Below are 14,740 nucleotides of genomic sequence, written 5' to 3'. Positions count from 1 at the left end.
TCCCGCCCCCAGTTCCTCAGTTTGAGGGTCCTGGGTAATGGAAGGGGATCTGTCGTGTCTTGTCCCACACTGGGATGCGATTAAAGCAACCTATCATGGCTGAGGAAAAAACCTCTTCAATAATAAAGACAGGGGCTGCAGTGTTGGAAACAGTTGCAACATTTGACAGCCCTGATGGCTCACTCTGACCAGCCACCTCAGACCTCTCAGGGGAGGATGCCATTATAGAGATGAGTTTAGGCTTTTTTGAGCTTGAGGGAGACCCTTTTGAGCCCTTTTTTGGGGTGTTTCTACCTCCCCTTCTGACCACAGACTGATGCACAAATGCAGAGGTACTGCCAGAAAAAATTGCACACGCTGCTTGAGCAAATGGTCCAGCAGCTGCCAACTGCTATTAATGCTCAGCCTGATGCTTTAGTAAATGTGCCAAGGGAATGCCTGTGTCACCACTTACAGCCCCCTTTTTGCTCGTGTCCCTCCGACAGCTGCAGTCAGCAAAATGGAACTTTTTAAATGTACTCCCGCGCTGAACGTTGCCGCACGCCAATGCCGCACTAAGCCATGCCCCCTCTGTATTCCCCCCGCATCTTTTAAAAAAGAAAAGTGTTTTCCTCCCGCGCGAGCGCGGGCCTCCGATCCAACGGGATTGGCATGTGTGGGGGGAGCGAGGAGGAGAGCTGTGACAAACTGCCGTGCAGAGGCGGTGGAGAATGGAGTGGCATCCGCTGATCGTTCTGGCTTCCTTCCCCCTCTATCCAGGGAGAGAGGGAGAGCTTCTGTCCAGGTGGGGGGTGTTTTTAGAAAAAAATCCCCCCCCAACATCTTACCAGAGGCTTGGGACTGCTAGCCGGAGGGAAGTCTGCAGCTTCTGCTGACACAGAGTGATCCGAGGAAAGCATGACAAGGTACTGCTCTATACAGCTCCCAGTGGTGACTTTTAGGCATGACAACATTTACTTTTTAAAGGAGATAATTTCATAAGAAAATTTTAAATTCCTTAGAAATCTTCAATTACCTTTCTCCCCACAGGGATTCTGTGGTAAAACCAATAGACCAATCTTCACCCCTCACGGTGGGCTCTGTTAAAAAACCTTCAGGAACCGGGGCCCCTTTTTATCAGAGGATCCACACTCCTGAACCCGTAAAGCACCCCGCCAGGAAACTTTATGGCTGAAAAAAACCAAAGCACTGGGTCCAGCTCTCTAAAAAGAGAAGCGTTACGGGCTAAACCTTGTTTCTTCCGACACGAGGCCCGGGTACCATTCAATTCGGCCTAAAAAGACACTTTGAATGTATCCGGTTGCATAGCCTGCCCCAGCAAGGAATATTCCACTGGAGCTCAGCATAACACATCTTTACTTGTGACCAACACCTGAGACACTGGCGAAAAAACTGTGGTACTCCCAGTAGTGGGAGATGTTATACAGGGAGTGGACTTCCTGTCTTAGGGTGTGCCAGTGTCCATCACCTGAAGGTGGCCTATAACCCACATAGTAACTACTATGGCTCTGTGTCCCGTGATGTACGATAAAGTGTTATATAAATATATGTTATATAAATGTGTTATACGCCGATATTTTCATTGGGCAGGTGCTAATCAATTCAAATTTTTACAGCAGTTCCATTCAAGAAAAGTCTATCAATAGATCAATTTTTCTCCAGCGGGAATGGATCAAAATTAGGCCGGTCCCCGCAGAACTGGTCACAATTTGATCCATCTATGGCCAGCTTTAGAGACTGAAATGACCTTTACATCAACTAACAGTCCTGGGGACTATAGTGGTAAGGTCCTGCCAGACTTGAACTAGCTACAGTAAGAACAAGGGAGTCCTAACTGCCCTGCCAGAATTTAAATGTATTTTATATAACAGAGTGCCACAGGAGGAGCGAGAACACCAACACACAAAACTTTTAGGGCGACTGAAAACAGAGCCAGGAATTATAGGAGTGAGGTCTCAATTGCTACAGCCCCAAGTATGTGAAACTAGTAAATTAAACAGCTTGCCAGATTACACCTACAGTAAAAACATGACTTTTGGGTGGAATGACCCTTTATTTTGTCTCCAGAAAATATAGCAACCACCTAAATCTGTGGTCTTTGAAAGAGATCATTAAAGTAGAACCTCGAGAAGAAGCGATGGTTATAGTCACGAAACATGTAGAGCAGAACTGTTTTTAATCTATAGGTGAAAAAATGGAACCCCAACTAAGAGGATACCCTTGTGGGGACGCATCTTTAGTATTGTCACACAGGAAACAATATCTAGTCCTTATATTAGGGGAACCACAAATAGTCCAACTTTTAGGTTTAACGCTATATATGTATTGAGATATTGTGATATATATGCATTGCACATATTTGCACACAAACATTGCAAATTCCATATACTTTGTGGGACGTGGAACAATTTTATTATTTCAGGTGCCTTATTGCCACCTACAGGCACCAACAAAACAAACTTTCATGAAGTATAACTATGAGCAAAACTTTTTTTCTTTCTTTTGGATAGTGTATTGGGGGGGGGGGGTATAACCCCTGTAAGGGTTTTTTTTTTGCCATCTGTGACCTATTGGGGAGAGTTAACGTCACTTCATATCCCATAGCCTAAACAGGAAGCGAGAGGAAATCCCTACAAAATTAAGGGAATCTCTTGGGGACCGCTAGGGCACCAGAACTAGCGTCCCTATTGTAAGATTTCTCCTCTATTACTTTTCTGGGGACAACTCAAAATTTGGGATTTCCTTTTACTTTCAATGATAATAGTAAATAGGACAAAAAGAGAGGGGGAATCTCCCTAACGGGGGCACAGACACCAATAAAATCTGACAGGTGTTCTAATCCACCTCTCCTCTATTCATAACTAAAACCAAGTTTTGCATTTAGTCATACTTTAAGTACAATGTGATTCATTATAGGCATATAAATGACCGGCATAGAGTTTTTGATTTGCAGAGGCGAGCAGCACAGTGGAAATGTTTGCCTGTGCACTTGTTAAATAAAGAGGAAAATCTTTAATGAATTTGCTCACCAGCACTGGCATTATAAATCACACATTTATGTTTAGAATATTGACAAGGGTAATCTGTAACTGCTAAGTCTTCATCCTGCTGTCTGATCTTTAAACTCTGCAAAGGTGACATGAGCCTCAGTGTTATTGGGTTCTCACTAAAAAATAATTCTCTCACTTCTAGACCAGAATTATATGCACCTTTACAGACAAAAATGTAAAGTGCACCTGTGATAACAAAAGCCTGCCACCACCCTCACTTATAGCTGGCTATCACAGTAAGCGGCATTGGAAGGCTAAAACAGGTACCAACAAAGTCTGGGGAATGCCCAGGAAAAAAAACAAAACCTACTTACCACCAGCTTGCAGACAACCAATTGACCTAACAGTACGCGTTAAAAACAGGGGTTTAGTCCGCACGCATTTACAAACGCATGCATGAGCCACAGAGCCTCGTCACGGCACCCTTGTATCTGTGGTCCTAACACTAAAATATGAGTGTCCCCACAGTGGAGGCACATGCATTTTAATGGATAAACGAGAGCAGGTGGACTGAAGGGGAGCCCACCCCTCCTTAAAAGGTACAGGAGCACACCAAACACCCAGCAATAGCACAATGGACCACAGATATCAGGGTGCTGTGACGTGGCTCTGTGGCTCACGCATGCGTTTGCAAATGCGTGCGGACAAAACCCCTGTTTTTAACGCGTACTGTTAAACAGGTCAGTTTGGTAGTCTGCAAGCTGGTGGTAAGTAGGCTTTGGTTATCTCCTGGGCATTCCCCAGACTTTGTTGGTAAAGTGCACCTGTGCCTAGACTATGGATATTAAATTAGCTGCATATTCTGAAAGCAGTATTAATTCAAAAGCAAACATTTACTATATCACAGCTTACCTGTTTTTTTTTTTTTTTTTGGGGGGGGGGGGGGGTTTAGATGTGATGGCTGTATTAATTTTGTTTTTTAGGCTTAATTTCCTCCATTTTCAAGCCTGTTGTTTTTCAACAGAACAAGATCTCTAGCAGAATGTATCTGTTACAGAGATGAGATAAACCATTTAACACCACTGGGGTACTTGCAACAATCAGCTTTTATTTATGTAAAACCTTAATCCCAAAAGTAAAAAAAAAATGTTTGCTGTAACTGATTATAAAGTGTTAGCTGGAGTTTCTCTTCAATTTGTTAGTTTATTTAAATCTGCAAGTACACCTAACAATCCCTTCCCTCCAGACTGACAATGCTGTTGTCTGCTGTGCTTTTTCATCCAGTGTAGAGACACTCTAACACAGGAGGTGTGTTATTGACCAGATCAGTAGGTGGAAACAGAGGGAAAAAAAGCCTTAAAAAAAAAAAAAAAGATGCAGCCATCACATCTAAGGATTGGTAAGCTCCAATATATAACATTTTTTAATTTGAGTTTAATAACGCTTTAAAGCTGCAGTTTGGGAATGGATATTTTTGCATAGTTGGCTGATCCCTATGGAAGCTGGCAATTATTGCAGTATGCTACTCTAGTGATTGCCGCTGGCTTCCAGGCCCCTTAGGCTGGCCATACATTATACAATATTCTTATTCAATTTCCTTTAGATTTACCTTCAAACTAGTGCCCAATTTCATACAAATTGAAAGTGTTTAGGTCCTCAAATTATAAGGTTTTGGTAAATCTAAAAGAAAATTGTATAAGAAAATGGTATAATGTATGGCCAGCCTTAGCAAACACAGTGAATAGAATGAATGCTCTGGTTGAATAAGGTGGAGATTGTAACGTCACCACCACACCTCTGCACCCCTTTCAATCAGTGAATGCTTGGTATTATTTAGGAAAATGCTAAGTCCCCACGGGGACCAGCCAAGTATGGCACATATTGCTCTGTGTCACTACTGGGGGCTTCCTATCCTTATGATCAGAAGGAGGAAAATCTCTTTAAGCTGGCCATACATGGGCCATTTTTTTATTTTTTTTGTCCAACCACCAGTTTCAGCTCAGATTCCCTATCCAAACATTCAATGTGGATGCAGGAATTCTCCCCACTGCGTATTTTGAGAGCAGGGAGATCCCCCTCCCCGAGAATACACAGATTAGCGTGGCAGCCTATTGTCTGTGCCTCTGATTGAGCAAAACTATACCGACAGGGCGGTTAAACAGAAGTCGCTCTAGGCCACACATGGATTGAAATTCAGCTGGTCTGTCCTGAACTGAATTGCATTCCATTTATGGCTAGCTTTATAGTAGACACAGACAGCAAAAAAAAGAAAAAAAAAAAACACCTTCAGCTCCTTCTAGGTCTTCTGCTCTCTATTAAAACATGACTCTTATTACTGTATGTGGCTTGGTTGGAGCAAATCCCCCACGCTTCCTGGCCTATTTAGAAGGCAGGAAGTGAGGGTAACGCTTCCCAATGGGAAAATAGAAACTACACATTCTTTAAATTGGTCTTAACCCTTTCACATCCAAAACTAAACAAAAAAAAGTTTGAAGTTCTACATTAAATGCATGGAATTAGCATACAATAAAAAAAAGCACACTGGCCGTTTGCCGGGTGTGCCTGGGCACAGCCTAATCACCTAGTGCACATTATTACTCTATGTGCCAGCAGGGAGATAGGAAAGATCTCCCTCTTACTTGTTCTGGCATAAGGCTTACGCACTTCTCTTTCACTGTGCCAGCAGGGAGATTAACCACTTCAATACAGGGCACTTATACACCTTCCTGCCCAGACCAATTTTCAGCTTTCAGCGCTGTCGCATTTTGAATGATAATTGCGCGGTCATCCAACACTATACTCAAACTACATTTTTATCATTTTGTTCCCACAAATAGAGCTTTCTTTTGGTGGTATTTGTTCACCTCTGGGATTTTTATTTTCTGCTAAACAAATTTTAAAAAATTTTGAAAAAAAAAAAAAAATTTCTGTTACAAAACTTTGTAAATAAGTAAGTTTTCTCCTTTACTGATGGGCACTGATAAGGTAACACTGATGGGCACTAATATGCGGCACTGATGGGGCACTGATATGCAGCACTGATGGATACACAAAGGTGGCACTGGGCACTGAAAGGCAGAACGGATGGGCACTGATAGGCGCCACGGATGGACACTGATAGGTGGCATGGATGGGCATGGATGTACACTAATTGATGGTACAGATGGATGCCAATCAGTGCCAAACAATAATGCCTCAGTGATGCCCATTGTGGGCACTGATTGACATCCATTGTGGGCACTGATTGGCATCCATTGTGGGCATTGAATGGCATCCCTGGTGGTCTAGGGTGGCATACCTGGTGATGACATCCCTGGTGGTCCTAGTGGCTTCCCTGGTGGTCCAGTTTGGGCATCCGAAGGGGGGCTGCGCTGATAATTAATCAGCACAGACCCCCCCCCTGTCAGAAGAGCAGCCAATCGGCTCTCCTCTACTCGCGCCTGACAGACGCGAGTGAGGAAAAGCCGATCAATGGCTCCTCTTGTTTACACTGTGATCAGCCGTGACTGGACACGGCTGATCATGTGGTAAAGAGTCTCCGTTAAAGAGTGGTACAGAGTCAGACTGACACACCGCAACAACGATCGCCACGATGCGCGCCCCCCGGGGGCACGCAGCAGCTTGATATCATATGACGTCCGGTTAGGATATTGAAACCACTTTGCCGCCGTCATTTTGCTATATGGCGGGCGGCAAGTGGTTAATGTACCAGGGTCATATGCATGTAGACACACACACAAACATGTGAGTTTGAGCTTAAGCTTTGGGGTGCACACCCTAATGCAATAGGTTGCACGCACCTATGTTTAAAAGTATAATTCCTATCTCAGAAGCCTCCAGTGGAAGCGGATGTTGTCCATTCCAATGGCTGCATAGTAGTTCCAGGGAATGACTGGACTGGGACTATTCTGCAGCTCAGGAATATGCGAGTAAAAACTTACGTCAGCGGTTCCAAGGCAGATATGTTACTTTGTGACAGATTTCCTTAAGGTATCAAGGGGGTTTCTCAATTATTATTCATTTTTTCACCATTCTTTAAATCTTTTTCAAATAAAACCGCGTGCAAAACATTCTTACTCTTGGCTGCACCTGCTTTAAGTTGCATTTAGCTGAATGCTACTGAGAAATATGACATGACAGCCATGGAGAAGATGAACTATCAATACATATCAGGACAAGTTGCTTCTAATCCATTCCATGCAATATGTTCGGAACAGCGCGAGGCTAGAAGCTGATGCAAAGTGTTGATTTATTGGACGCTGCCCTTGTTGTTCTGCTGTTTCAGCCAATTAGCTGAGTTTGTAGCTCAGCCGGGGGTACTGACAATAATAATGTTGAAAGTGAGAAAACATGGAAAAGCCATGTGTCTGAACTGTTGTTCTGGGTCAGCTCACTGATTAGCGGGAAACGTTACAATGTATGAAATATCTGACAAATCATCTATATTATATGTTATATTGGCAGTATACATTAGTTACCGTAGTTAAGAACAATTTGCAAAGGTCAGCCGTAGCAACTAATCATTTCTTATTATTCTGAATGCAGTTAATTGAAGAGAGGTAAAATCTAATTGGCTGCTCTAAGTTACAGGTAATCACTTCAATACAGGGCACCTTCCTGCCCAGACCAATTTTCAGCTTTCAGCGCTGTCGCACTTTGAATGACAAATGCACAGTCATGCAACAATGTACCCAAACAAAATTTCTATCATTTTGTTCACACAACTAGAGCTTTCTTTTGGTGGTATTTAATCAACACTGGGTTTTTGTTTTTTTAAATAAACAAAAAAAAGACAGACATTTTTGAAAAAAAAACGCATTTTTCTTCATTTCAGTTATAACATTTCGCAATCGCAAATAAATAATTGTTTTTTCATAAATTTCAGACAAAATATATTCTGCTACATTTCTTTAATGAAAATATCCCAAATCAGTATATATTATTTAGCCTGTAGGAAAGTTATATACAGTGTAGCCTCAGTTTGCGAGTAACGCAGTTAACAAGCGTTTTGCAAACCGAGCACTGTATTTTTAAAAATCGTAACTCGGTTTGCGAGTGCTACCTCGCAAATTGAGCACAATTCAGGCCAAAAGTGGTGTGCAGTCCAGCATTTGTCCTGAGGTGGAGGGCGTCAACGATCGCAGCCAATCTGCGCCATTCGGAAATGCACGGGAGGGCCCTAGCATACTTCGGCTGACCTTGGCAAATCTCGGGAAGGAAGTCTTTCCGAGGTCTGCCGAAGTGTGCTCGGGCCTTTTCGGCCATTTCCGAGGCTCTCCGGCGCCCCCGCCTCTGGCCGCATTCGGTATTGCATCCTATTGAAGTCAATGCAGAACAAATTATTTTCGTTTCCATTGACTTCAATGGGAAAACTCGCTTTGATATGCGAGTACTTTGGATTACGAGCATACTCCTGGAACGGATTATGCTCGTAATCCATGGTTCCATGGAATATGCTATATATCTGAAAATTGTCCTGATGAACTGAGGGCCTACCTTATTTCTTGAGGCCAACAAAAATGTCAGGACAGTGCACAAATCCCCCAAATGAGCACTTTTTGGAATACAGACAATCCAAGGTAAGAGTAAGCAAGAGGCATTACAAGCTTTTGAAATTGTAATTTTTTTCATGCTTTTTTTTCTATTACAAGGGATGTTTACATTCCTTGTAATAGGAATAAAAGTGACACATTTTTTTTAGAACAGTGTAAAAATAAAAGGTAAAATAAATAAGAAAAAAAAAAAATTTAAAATGCGCCCTGTCCCGCCGAGCTCGCGTGCAGAAGCGAACGCATGCGTGAGTAACGGTGTTCAAACCACACATGTGAGGTATCGCCGCGATCAGTAGAGCAAAAGCAATAATTCTAGCCCTAGATCTCCTCTGTAACTCAAAACATGCAACCTGTAGAATTTTTTAAATGTCGCCTATGGAGATTTTAAGGGTAAAAGTTTGTCGCCATTCCATGCAATTTTGAAGCGTGACATGTTGGGTATCAATTTACTTGGCGTAACATTATCTTTCACAATATAAGAAAACAATTGGGCTAACTTTACTGTTGTCTCATTTTTTATCCAAAATTTTATTTTTTCCAAAAAAAGTGCACTTGTAAGACCGCTGCGCAAATACGGCGTAACAAAAAGTATTGCAATGACTGGCATTTTAGTCTCTAGGGTATTAGAAAAAAAAATGTATAATGTTTGGGGGTTCTAAGAAATTTTCTAGCAAAAAAAAATGTTTTTAACTTGTAAAAAACACATCTAAAAAAGAGGCCTAGTCCTTAAGTGGTTAACACACACTCGGATTGCTTTTCAGAGGAGTAGCACTTGTGCCCGTTCACACGCAAAGTTAGGGGGTGATAAAACAGCAGGATATAATAGAAGTCTATGGCTAAGCGCAGCAAACCCACAGTAAGGCTGCAGGTACACTGCACTGCACCCACGGTGTGCATAAACCGCAGCACATCAGTGTAAAAACAGCCCTATACTATTATGCCCAGTGTATTACTTCACATTGACCCGAAGATCTCTTCTTTCCTGCTGCTGGCACCACTCTGGAGACCCCTAGCTGGGATAAGAGGTGGAGTGCAGTTGGTATGACTCCGCATTGGACAGGAGTCAGCGCTACAGAGGAGGCATCGGCTTAAGTGGCCCTTGCTCCCTACTACAGCTCCAACTTTACAAGTAGTCCCTCTGCATTGCGCTCTGTTTTGGTGCTCTGGAAACCCAGACTGAGATCTACCAGCCACCTGATCTACAGGTTCCTGACCCCCGATCTAACACTACCCCTCTCCAAAGCAACAATACCACTGTCCACAGGAGGCTCCACTACTTCTCCATCCAGACTGGAGACACCTTAAAGTGGAGTTCCACCCAAAAATGGAACTTCCACTTTTTGGATTCCTCCCCCCCTCCAGTGTCACATTTGGCACCTTTCAGGGGGGAGGAGGGAGCAGATACCTGTCTAATACAGGTATTTGCTCCCACTTCCTGGCATAGATCACCGTGGCGCTTGCTGTGACCTACGCCACTTCCGCCGCCTACCCCGTCCTCCCCCACTGTATTCTGTGAGACACAGAACACAGCAGGGACCAGAGAGTTCGCGCAGCGCGACCCGCGCATGCGCAGTAGGGAACCAGGAAATGAAGCCGCACGGCTTCACTTCCTTATCCCCTTACCGAGGATGGCGGCGGCAGCAGCCGAGAGCCGAAGGACGGATCAACTTCGGCTGCCGACATTGCGGGCTCCCTGGACAGGTAAGTGTCCATATATTAAAAGTCAGCAGCTGAAGTATTTGTAGCTGCTGGGTTTTAATATTTTTTTTTTTCAGCGAACCTCCGCTTTAAGTGAATACTGCCCAGATCACCAAGTGAAAATAACAAAAAACATCAAAAAATAAATGAATAAATAAATAAATGAATGAATGAAGTCAACACATTTAAAGTTGAACCATACTTTACCTGAGCACTACAAACCATAAATGCTATTTAATTAATTTTAATATTCAAAGCAAACTCCTCCATCCATCCATGTCATGTAGCATTCACTTCCTGGAATCCATTTGCCCTTAGCTCAGGCATGCAAGCAGGAAAGGGTGTGCTTAGCTGAGAAAGCCCCTTCTCCTCTACCAAAGACTCCTGGGGTGTATGACATAGCTTGTCTAGGCATGGAAACCAGGAAGTAACTAAAGAAATGTAAAGAAAAAAGTTTAAAAACGAGCAATACTTTCCTATCCATTTACTAATGCTAGCAGCAGAAGGATTAAAAATATTCAATATTGACTGAGAGAGTGAAGTTCTACTTTAACCGCATGCCGACCAGCCTCCGCAGTTATACTGCGGCAACCTGGCTCGGCTGCGCGAATTGCCGTCATGTTACGTTGGTAACATAGACGACCACTAGGGGGCACGCCCCCTGCTCGCCCATGGAGCCCATGCGAGTGCCCGGCATTCACAATCACCACCGGGCTCCCGCGATCGCTCGGGGCACACCGAGAACCGAGATCTGTGTGTGTAAACACAGTTTCCGGTTCTTTGAGGAGAGAACAGACAGCCCGTCTGTTCATACAGAGTATGAACAGACGATCTGTCATCTCCCCTGCACAGACCCATCCCCCCTTTAGTTAGAACACACAATAGGACAATGCAATCTTATAGCACTGATCTCTGTAAAAATGCCAATGGTCCCAAAAATGTGTCAAAATTGTCCGAAGTGTCCGCCATAATGTCGCAGTCCTGATAAAAATCGCAGATCGCCATCATTACTAGTAAAAAAAAAAAATTAATAATAATAAAAATGCTATAAATCTATCCCCTATTTTGTAGACGCTATAACTTTTGCGCAAACCAAGGAATATACGCTTATTGCGGGGTTTTTTTACAAAAAATATGTAGAAGAATACATATCGGCCTAAACTGAGGAAAAAAAATGTTTTTTTTATATATATTTATTTATTATAGCAAAAAGTAAAAAATATTACTTTTTTCAAAATTGTTGCTCTATTTTTGTTTATATCGCAAAGGATAAAAACCAGAGAGGCGATCAAATACCACCAAAAGAAAGCTTTATTTGTGGGGAAAAAAGGACGTCAATTTTGTTTGGGAGCCATGTCGCACGACCGCGCAAATGTCAGTTAAAACGACGCAGTGCCAAATCACAAAAAGTGCTCTGGTCTCTGGCCAGCCAAATGGTCCGGGGCTGAAGTGGTTAAGGATTGATAGGCTGCACTAAACTAAATTTTCTGCTTTGGGTTTTATACCACTTTAAAACGTCTTTATTGAGGAAGGCCATGTGTCGACGAATATTTAGCACCAACCTTTAAAAATACTGTATTTTGTTGTCTAATAGTCATCTTCAAATCAGTACTATGAATTATTTGAAAACAGTCAGGCTGCCTTTAACAGGAACATGGCATTGAAAAAAAATGTCATAATCTTGCTTTTCATTCCTCTGACAAATGCCTCATTTGGTTTTGAGTGAAAAAAAAATGTACCAAAGGCAAAGCAAGGACTAGGCAAAAACAAAGCATATGCACAAGAAAAAGAACAAAACTTTATGTAAAATGCAACCATGTCCGACTATTTCTATTTACAATAAGGTATTGTAGGTGAACAAGATCTGTCCTGCGGCTCATACAGTGCCTTGAAAAAGTATTCATACCCCTTGAAATTTTACACATTTTGTCATGTTACAGCCAAAAACGTAAATGTATTTTATTGGGGTTTTATGTGATAGACCAACACAAAGTAGCAAATGATTGTGAAGTGGAAGGAAAATGCTAAATGGTTTTCACGGTGGAGATGGTGTGTTCAGGGTGATGTGCAGTTTTCTGCCACACATAGTGTTTTGTCTTTAGGCTAAAAAGTTTAGTTTTGGTCTCATCTGACCAGAGCACCTTCTTCCACATGTTTGCTGTGTCCCCCACATGGCTTCTCACAAACTTCTTGGCTTCTTCTTGCCACTCTTCCATAAAGACCAGATTTGTGGAGTGCATGACTAATAGTTGTCCTGTGCGCAGATTCTCCCACCTGAGCTGTGGATCTCTACAGCTCATCCAGAGTTACCATGGGCCTCTTGGCTGCTTCTGATTAATGTTCTCCTTGCCCAGCCTATAAGTTTAGGTGGACGGCCATGTCTTGGTAGGTTTACAGTTGTGCCATACTCTTTCCATTTTTGGATGATGGATTGAACAGTGCTCCGTGAGATGTTCAAAGCTTGGGATATTTTTGTTATGATCTAACCCTGCTTTAAACTTCTCCACAACTTTATCCCTGACCTGTCTGGTGTGTTCCTTGGCCTTCATGGTGCTGTTTGTTCACAAAGGTTTATATCTAAAGAAACATGTTTTGCCTTTCATTTCTATTTTAAACTGAATGGGTTGCTTTATGCATGAACATAACTCCACATAATACATTTGGTCAGAAAACCAATGTCAGCATTATAATAGAAGCGCTAAGGAGCAGTTGGTATAATTCACAGTATTACATTTATAAGTACTGCCATGTACAGTGCCTTAAAAAAATATTCATATTTATACCCCTTGAAATTTTCCACATTTTGTCATGTTACAACCAAAAACGCAAATGTTTTTTATTGGGATTTTATGTGATAGAGTCCAGGGATATGCAATTAGCGGACCTCCAGCTGTTGCAAAACTACAAGTCCCATCATGCCTCTGCCTCTGGGTGTCATGCTTGTGGCTGTCGGAGTCTTGCTATGCCTCATGGGACTTGTAGTTCTGCAGCATTAACAGCTGGAGGTCCGCTAATTGCATATCCCTGTGATAGACCAACACAAAGTAGCACATAATTGTGCAGTGGAAGGAAAATGATAAATGATTTTCAACATGTTTTACAAATAAATATCTGAAAAGTGTGGTGTGCATTTGTATTCAGCCCCCCCTGAGTCAATACTTTGTAGAACCACCTTCCGCTGCAATTACAGCTGCAAGTCTTTTTGGGGATGTCTCCACCAGCTTTGCACATCTAGAGAGTGACATTTTTGCCCATTCTTCTTTACAAAATAGCTCAAGCCAGATTGGATGGAGAGCATCTATGAACAGCAATTTTCAAGTCTTGCCACAGATTCTCAATTGGATTTAGGTCTGGACTTTGACTGGGCCATGCGAACACATGAATATGCTTTGATCTAAACCCTTCCATTGTAGCTGTATGTTTAGGGTCATTGTCCTGCTGGAAGGTGAACCTCCACCCCAGTCTCAAGTCTTCTGAAGACTCTAACAGGTTTTCTTCTAAGTTTGCCCTGTATTTGGCTCCATCCATTTTCCCATAAACTCTGACCAGCTTCCCTGTCCCTGCTGAAGAAAAGCATCCCCACAGCATTATGCTACCACCACCATGTTTCACGGCGAGGGTAGTGTGTTCAGGGTGATGTGCAGTGTTAGTTTTCTGCCACAAATTGTTTTGCTTTTAGGCCAAAAGTTCAATTTTGGTCTCATCTGACCAGAGCACATTCTTCCACATGTTTGCTGTGTCCCCCATAGGTCTTCTCGCAAACTGCAAATGGGACTTCCTAAAACTTTCTTTCAACAATGGCTTTCTTCTTGCCACTGTTCCATAAAGGCCAGATTTGTAGAGTACATGATTAATAGTTGTCCTGTGGACAGATTCTCCCACCTGAACTGTGGATCTCTGCAGCTCCTCCAGAGTTACCATGGGCCTCTTGGCTGCTTCTCTGATTATTGCTCTCCTTTCCCGGCTTGTCAGTTTAGGTGGACAGCCATGTCTTGGTAGGTTTGCAGTTGTGCCATACTCTTTCCATTTTCAGATGATGGATTGAACAGTGCTCCGTGAGATGTTTAAAGATTGGGATTTTTTTATAACCTAACCATGCTTTAAACTTCTCCACAACTTTATCCATGACCTGCCCGGTGTGTTCCTTGGCCTTCATGATGCTGTTTGTTCACAAAGGTTCTCTAATAAACCTCTGAGGGCTTCACAGAACAGCTGTATTTATACTGAGATTAAATTACACACAGGTGGACTCTATTTACTTATTAGGTAACGTCTGAAGGCAACTGGTTCCACCAGATTTCATTTAGGGGTATCAGAGTAAAGGGTGCTGAATACAAAAATGCAGGCCACACTTCAGATCTTTATTTGTAAAAAAAATTGAAAATCATTTTCCTTCCCCTTCACAATTAAGTGCCACTTTGTGTTGGTCTATTACATAAAATCCCAATAAAATACATTTACGTTTTTTTGGTGGAACATGACACAGTATTTCAAGGGATA

The 14,740-nt window shown here is 42.5% G+C and overlaps 1 protein-coding gene across 2 annotated transcripts in view; it reads right to left on the bottom strand.

The window, feature by feature from the left end:
- Positions 1 to 14,740, bottom strand: part of FIG4 (FIG4 phosphoinositide 5-phosphatase) — a 444,470-nt gene that overhangs the window by 358,331 nt on the left and 71,399 nt on the right. The window lies entirely within an intron of this gene.

Source organism: Aquarana catesbeiana, linkage group LG04, assembly GCF_042186555.1.
Source record: "Aquarana catesbeiana isolate 2022-GZ linkage group LG04, ASM4218655v1, whole genome shotgun sequence".
NCBI lineage: Eukaryota > Metazoa > Chordata > Amphibia > Anura > Ranidae > Aquarana > Aquarana catesbeiana.
The sequence above is the reverse complement of the archived record's forward strand: the minus strand, read 5'-3'. Positions and strand labels throughout refer to the sequence as shown.